This window comes from Helianthus annuus, chromosome 9 (assembly GCF_002127325.2).
Source record: "Helianthus annuus cultivar XRQ/B chromosome 9, HanXRQr2.0-SUNRISE, whole genome shotgun sequence".
In the NCBI taxonomy this organism is placed as follows: domain Eukaryota; kingdom Viridiplantae; phylum Streptophyta; class Magnoliopsida; order Asterales; family Asteraceae; genus Helianthus; species Helianthus annuus.
Window position 1 is genome coordinate 16048496 of NC_035441.2, and position 7709 is coordinate 16056204.

Sequence of the window (7709 nt, forward strand, 5' to 3'; positions counted from 1 at the left end):
AGTATAATACTTCAACTCATTTATCGAATTATCGACAAACGACAAAGTATAATACTTCAACTCATTTATCGAAGTAACGACAAACGACAAAGTATAATACTTCAACTCATTTGTCGAATTAACGACAAATGACAAAGTATAACCCAATGTGGGCGGCACTTAGACATTCTTTGGATATATTGATCCCGGAAAATGAATCGTAATAGCGATCGAGTAATTACCCTGTTCCGCGGCAGCACCTCGTGTGTGGTGTGTGGTTAATTTGTAGTAAAGCAGCCTAATATCGATCTACAGAACGAATTTGATTGACGTTTTAACACCAACAGTCGACTGACAAGGTCGGCTATTTATAGTGAAATTTTGGACTCGCATACGGACCGTAAGCTTTGACCCTTGCGGTCCGTAAGGGAGCCAGTTGGCTTACGGTCCGTAAGGACTAACCTTTACGGTCCGTAAGGGGTGCGTTTAGACTTGTAGACTAGCCTTCTCAGTGGTATAGGTTCGGTGACTCAACATTCAAATCGAATTTCAGTATAACAACTCAATTTTTAAGATAATTATCCCATAGGGTTTAGCCCCCCTGAGTTTTAGGGGCCCTGATCCTGATTCCGATTGTTCCGGAAATTTCAGGTTTTATGCAGAATCACTTGGGTGTCTCAATTAGTGTTTCCTTATTGACTAATTATCATTCTAATTATTAATTTTAGTGAGAGTTGTTACAACCGCCTAGCGTTGTTCCGCCACTAACGCTATGGTGTCTTCCTCACGTTTCTTTTTTATATTCGACAACTCTATCGCCCGTGCTTGTTTTGCTTCTTTCATAAGGGTGTATTGTGAGAGCTTCTCGGTCAAAGCCGTTTCGCTATCGGATGGTGTTGCTACTCTCTTATCTTTCTTTCGTGGTCTTGTTGGTGAAGGGTCTACGTTTATGTCGGATATACCGCTAGTGAACTCAGTTTCCGATGTAACCGCATTTTAGTTACCCGAATCCGACGACTTTTTTTTTTGCCTCGAACTACCACTATCTTTACCCAACAATGGTACCGGGGCTCATTTGTCTTGTTTATTAGCAACCTCCTGTGACACTAGGCAAAATACCGGTAATTCCGTACAACCTGAACAACTATTACATTATTTATTTTTGCATATTTGACTTGATTTTATCTGATGATGATTCAGTACCTTTGGAACCGGTCACTCGAAAAGAAGCATTGCAAGCGGCAACAACTCTTCACAACTTTTTGTTGCAATACAAGAATACAGTGCATCAACTCTTAAGTGCAATGAGGAGATTTAAAGATGAACTCAATATAGATTTGAATTGTTCAAAAAAAGTGACTATAGATTCATTTTTTACTAGACAAAGCTAGAAATTTGGAATATTTTAGTAATTATTAATTTATAGTTTCGCTGGGACCAATATATTTACATTGGGATTTCATAAAAATTATCATCTTATTATTTTATCGATACATCGACAACGGTGGTTTCTATTGTGCCGAACGTCAAAGCTCTAGGATTTCTGTGGTTTAGAAATAGATTCAATGATGTTTGATAGATCAGAAGAAATGGTGTATTTTCAATTTCATGTAATTTGGTTGTTTGTATTGCCTTATCAGTGTCCGCCTAGGAGGTTGTTTTGGCGTTTTGATGGTTTTGTTAACACTACTAGAAAATTAGCCTAATGCAACTTTTTATTAGCAACCTTTTTCAAATGTGTTACATTTGACTCTAATGCAACTTTGTTGAACATAAAGGTTGCATTAGAAGATCTAATGCAACTTTTTTCAAAAAAGGTTGCAAATTTTATTAAAAATTGCAACCTTTTTTTTGAAAGGTTACAAATTTAGTTGAAATTTGCAACTTACGTTAAAAATGTTACATTAGGAAATTTTAGATGCAACTCTCACATATTGTCATGTTAATTCAGTGGGTGGGTTGTAAAGAATGGATTAATGTGTCGAAGGCAGTTAAGGGTCTACCAGTTAACCACAACCCGATTTAAAACCCAGTTGATTTCAACCCAACCTTTGTTCGAGCGAACATAGAGCGAGCTGTGAACCGCGAGCTTTTTGAATAAGCATAACCGAAATGACAATACAATAACCATGAATGGCCCTAAACAAACATGACCTTATAAAAACAATCAATGATATTGGTTGACCAAATTAACCAAAGTTAGCACTAATTGGTCATTAATCGATACATGTACTTATTATAGTTTCATATGATATAAAAGTTTATCTTATTTTTTGTTATTTATTAAAAGAGTAAAATGCACGGATAGTCCATGTGGTTTTGAAAAATAACACATATAGTCCTCAACTTTTGAAAATTACACCGGTGCTCCCTGTGGTTTGACAGTTTGTTACTCGGATAGTCCCTGGAGTGGATGTCCGTTAGTTTTCTCCGTTAAGTCCATGTGAAATTACCTTAATACCCTTACTGTATTAAAAAATATTAAAAAATAAAGTTAAGTCAAGTGGGCCCCACCCTCACCTTCACCCCCCACCTCCACCACCTGCAACAAATTTTCAGTCTTCATTGAAAGATTCATTGTGTGTTTGGGACTGATTCGAAATAGAGGTTGTTGTTATTGCATAACTGTGAAAATTGAAAACGTAGATTGATTTGCTTTACTGAAAGAAAGAAAAATATTGGTTGATACAAACTTTATCAGATCTTCATAAACCTCTGAATCAACAATGAAGTAATGGACTGAAACTGTTTGTTTTGGATTTAATCGGACTGAGATCTGGATCTGCAGCTTATGCACATTGCATAATCTGTTTTCTCATCGGCGGAACCAGAGGGGGGTCAGGGGGGTCCGTTGACCCCCCGGCCGACCAAAGTTCCATTAGTATGCTACCTACCATCGTTTTTTTTATATATAACTTGACCCTTCAAATCGTGAACAATAGAGTAGCCACAGTGAAGAAAGAAGAGTAAAAACGTAACTGGATTTTTTCCGGTGAGAAACCGCGGCTGCTGAAGTAATATGGTGGTGGACTGTGAAGAAGATGACTAGTTTTTATATGACCTTTATTTTGTTTTTAACCTAAAAGTAAATAATATTTTATTATTATTGTCATGTTTGCTTTTCCAAGACCAATTGTCAGTGAGTTTAAAAAGTCTTTTATATATTGTACAATCAACTAAACTTATTTAATTGCTAAATAGATAAATATTAAAAAAATCATGAGACGAATTTTAGTTTCTTTTTTTTCCGGTTTATTTGATTTAAGTTTTGAAAGTATTTCCGTTTTTATGTTATATTTATAATTTTTTTCGTGCTATTTGCCTCTAAATTTATACTTTATTTGTTTCTTATATACAAAATTGATGTACATATTTATTGGTGTATCCTTACTGAAATTTTGTTTTTACTTATAAATTCAATCACTTTAACTTTGTTAATATACAAAAGCTTCATTTACCAACAAATAGCCATTTTTAAGCTTCTTGTACATTGTTTTGATCAATAAAAAAGATAACTGGTATATCTTTGAAATGTGAACAATATGACTACTGCAACCCCCCAAATAAAAGGTTCTGGTTCCGTCACTGTGTTTTCTTATTGTTTGGTGTTCTGATTAAAAAACGTAGACAGAAAAGGAACTAATTCGGTCGAATTTCGGAATGGTTCGTGTCTGATGTCGGACTGTTTTGATTGTTTTCGATGGATTTCGATTTGTTTTTTTATCAATATTCGGTTTGTCTTGGATAGAAATCTGTACATTTGGGACTGTTTTTGATTTGTTTCAGTTGACTTTTTGATTTTTTGAACATTTCAAATTGATTAAAGATTGCTTTAAAGGTTAAAAACTGACTATTTTGAGTTTTCGATTTGTTTCGGTTAAGGGAGTGGTGGTGTTTGGGAGTTGAAGGTGGTAGTGGAGGTGGGGGGTGAGGGTGGGGTGGGGCCTACTTTAGTTAACTTTATCTTTTAATATTTTTAATACAGTAAGGGTATTAACGTCATTTCACACCCATTTAACTGAGAAAACTAATCCCATCCACTCCAGGGACTATCCAAGTAACAAACTGTCAAACCACAGGGAGCACCAGTCTAATTTCCAAAAGTTAGGGACTATAAATGTTATTTTACAAAACCACAAGGACTATCCGTGCATTTTACTCTATTAAAAAGACAATCAATCTATGTTTTTTAGTTACCTGTTCCCACTCATTTTTTGGTTAAAAAATTAGAGACCCCTCCTAATTTGTACTTCCCCCCAAATCCTAATCAGTTACCACAATCGAATCTTTATTTAATTGTTCCCCCTAATCCCGTTCTCTGATTCAAGCAACTGAGCAAGTCATTTCTGATTCAAGAAGTTGGTAACCGTTCTTCTTTCATTATCTATTATATGTCGATCTGTGTGATTATATATGTGATATTGGCTGGTATAATTCCAATCCAACAAGTTTCTTAAAACTACTACAATCCAACCCAAGAAATCGACGTTAGTAAGTTTGTATTAAATGACTCTTCAACATAGCCATCTTGAATCCTTGCAGGTACTGATTATTTCGATTGTATATTGAAGATGTTAAAATTAACCAAATGAATGCTTCATATTAAGATTATTCTTGTTTAAACTTGTTATCATGGGGTTCAAATGAATCAAGTGTTAGGTTTCTACAATATTTTTGATGAATGCACACCAATTACTCGATGAAATGCCTGTGAAAAACTTTTCTTTTAAGAGAGACTGATAGGCAATACTTGTTTTATATCTGCTGGGTTTTGAGTAGACTGTGCAGAGGTATTCTTTTGGTCTCGAGTTTTCATGAAATACCATAAATAAATAGATGAGAAACATGAATGGGTCAGTTGGTTAGTATTCTTTGTTGCAAGACGTGAATTTTATTGGTCATTGCATACATTTCATCCCTATAAACATTAATATGTAGATTTCATAAAATGTTGTGTTTTGTATACACTCCAACACTGGGATGATAAATTGCTTTATCGGATAACTCACAACTAAAGATATTTAGTCGATTTGTCGGTGGTAGAAGAATTAGTCAAAGTTGGTGGACTTGGCCCCGGTAAATTGCTTTCTATTATGATAGCTTCGGTCTGGTTTCAAACATTTCGGTTACCTTGGGTCCAAAACTGAGGACCGACCTAACCCGATTTTTGGCGAAAATAAGAACCGAGGGCCAAGTATTATATATAAATTTGGTTCGGTTTCTGGAAATTTTTCGGTCTGGTTCTCAGGTATTTCTGGTTTCACCCAAATTTTGCTCACCCCTACTATAAAGTTAGGTATTGTAGATTAGCTTGCTGATGTAAATTGTCTTTCTTGTGGTAGAGAATTAAATACGACTAATTTAGAAGTTAAACTATCTGATTGAATGAAAACTCACATATAATCTCCTTGTTATCAATTGAGTATCACTATTCAAATGTTCCGATTCTAAATAGTATTCCAAACATGTATTAAATACAATTGAATTAGTCTTTGATGTAATTTAGATAACTAGTGTATGATGATGACTTGTATTAGTCCCTAACGTAATTTAGATTGCTATAATATGATCATGATTATTCGTCTCTGATGCAATTTAACAGGTCTGTCTTTAGAATTTGGGAGGCTTGTGCGAGTAGAAAAATGAGCTTCTTAATATAAATTTATATATAAAAAAACAGGTGCCAGATGGGCTGCCTCACATGACGGTTAGTATAAAAATTTGTGAATGAGAAAACTAAAACAGTTCAAGTTTGTAGGTGGTGAACTACATATGATTTTTTCTAATTAATATTCTGAACTCATCTATTATTATTTTTGGTTTTTGGTTACACTAAATAAGCTGCTAAATTCTAAATTTAATAGGTCTAATGGCAAAACAAAAAAACCGTTGACTGCTTATGAAAGACTGAGACGATTGACGATTCAAGAAAACAATAATGGCGTACATATCTTGATACTTATGATGACACTGCAACGAAAATTGTCAGTTCTTTCTAGTTTTCGTTGAGATTTTTGTGTGAAGTATCTCGTATGAGATTTTAAATTCAGTTGCTTGTTCAATGGTCCAAATCAGTTGCTTGTGTGAAGTATCCTCATGTGTTATTACTAGTGGGGTGCCCGCGCGATGCGGCGGGGGCGACACCCTCTATTAGGGTACTCGTTTTAGGTAGTTTTCTTAATCATATAATATTTTTTGCAAGCTTTTTTTTCTTGAAAGATTTTAGGTTAGTAGCAATCATTGTGGTCGGAACGTTATAAGTGTTATCATTATAGTATTTTTCACTTTCGGTCGGTTGGTTTCAGAAATTTCAAACCGTAGCTAACGGTTTGGTTTGCGATTTATACCAAAAACCGATCGTATAAAACCGGGCCGGACCGTAAAATTTGATTAATTTTTTATTTATTAAATATTTAGTAATAAATACGTTAAATTATTTATATTATATATTTACTTTAAATAAACATGCGCTAGCTATAATATAACATATACAGGGCTGTTAAAATAACTTTAACTATAATTTTTTGTTAATCTTGTTACTGTTATGAGTTTGAATTTTTATTTTTCCTCATACTTCTTCTGTTAAGTTTTATATATTATTATGTGTCCATAACCTTGTAATCCTTAATGCTCTTTTGGTGCTTATTCAGAATTAGAATATAGTTAGATTAGGAGCGATTAGAGGTATACTTAGATCGTTAGTTATTATTTTAAGTTTAGTTTATTATCGAAGCCTAAACCGTGAAACCGAACCGGTACCAAACCATTAGTAATGGTTCGGTTTTAATTCCTAACGGTTCAGTTTTGGTTTTCAACAATAAAAAACCGTTACTAACGGTTTGGTTCACGTTTTGACCTAAAAACCGATAAAACCGGACCGTGAACACCCCTAGCTAACGCCACTCTCTTTTTCAGGTTTTGCTACATATACATTTTTCGAGATTTTAGCTTCCTTTGTCATGGTGTCCGCCATAAATGCAGAACCAATTATACATTTTCCGAAAAATGAAGCTAATACATACAACGTTAGGCGGGGATTTTGTGTATCAGTCATACTGTCATACAGGTCAACTGGTCAACAGGTTTCAGTCATATAGGTCAACTGTTCTTTGCATACAGGTCAAGGATTGAAATGTATCAAGTCGATTACAAGGATTAAATGCCATCTTTGGCTGTTTATTCTTCATCGCTTAGGCATCAGAACATGAATCTGAGTTTTTATACTTGGACCGACCTACCCTAAAATAAAAATACCCAGAACAGATTATGTATTAGGGTAGTGAATCAGTTAGTGATTTAATAGGATTCGGTTCTCGGGTCAGGTTTTACCTTTTGCTCACCACTAATAATATAGTAATAGATATATTTTAAATTCCATACATTCTTGAATTCTTTTTGCTAATGAAATATCTTAGTCTTATTTGAATATAATTAGGAGATTAATGAACCAAAACTGCGAAACTGCTAGTTATAATCTATGGTCAGGGTGATTTAAGGTGTATGAGTTTGCATCACTTTGGTTATAGTTTTTAGTTAGTTTGCAGCAACTCTTATTAAAATATATTTTAGTAGATGATAAAATTTTCCAACACTCTTTTTGTTAGTTTCAATAATCAACTTTTATTGTTGATTTATTGGCTGCAACTTTTCTTTAAAGTGTATTATTTTCTTTTGAAGGAACAAATGAAGAATTACAAACCAACAGAAGATGAAAGTGCTTCGGTCGATCC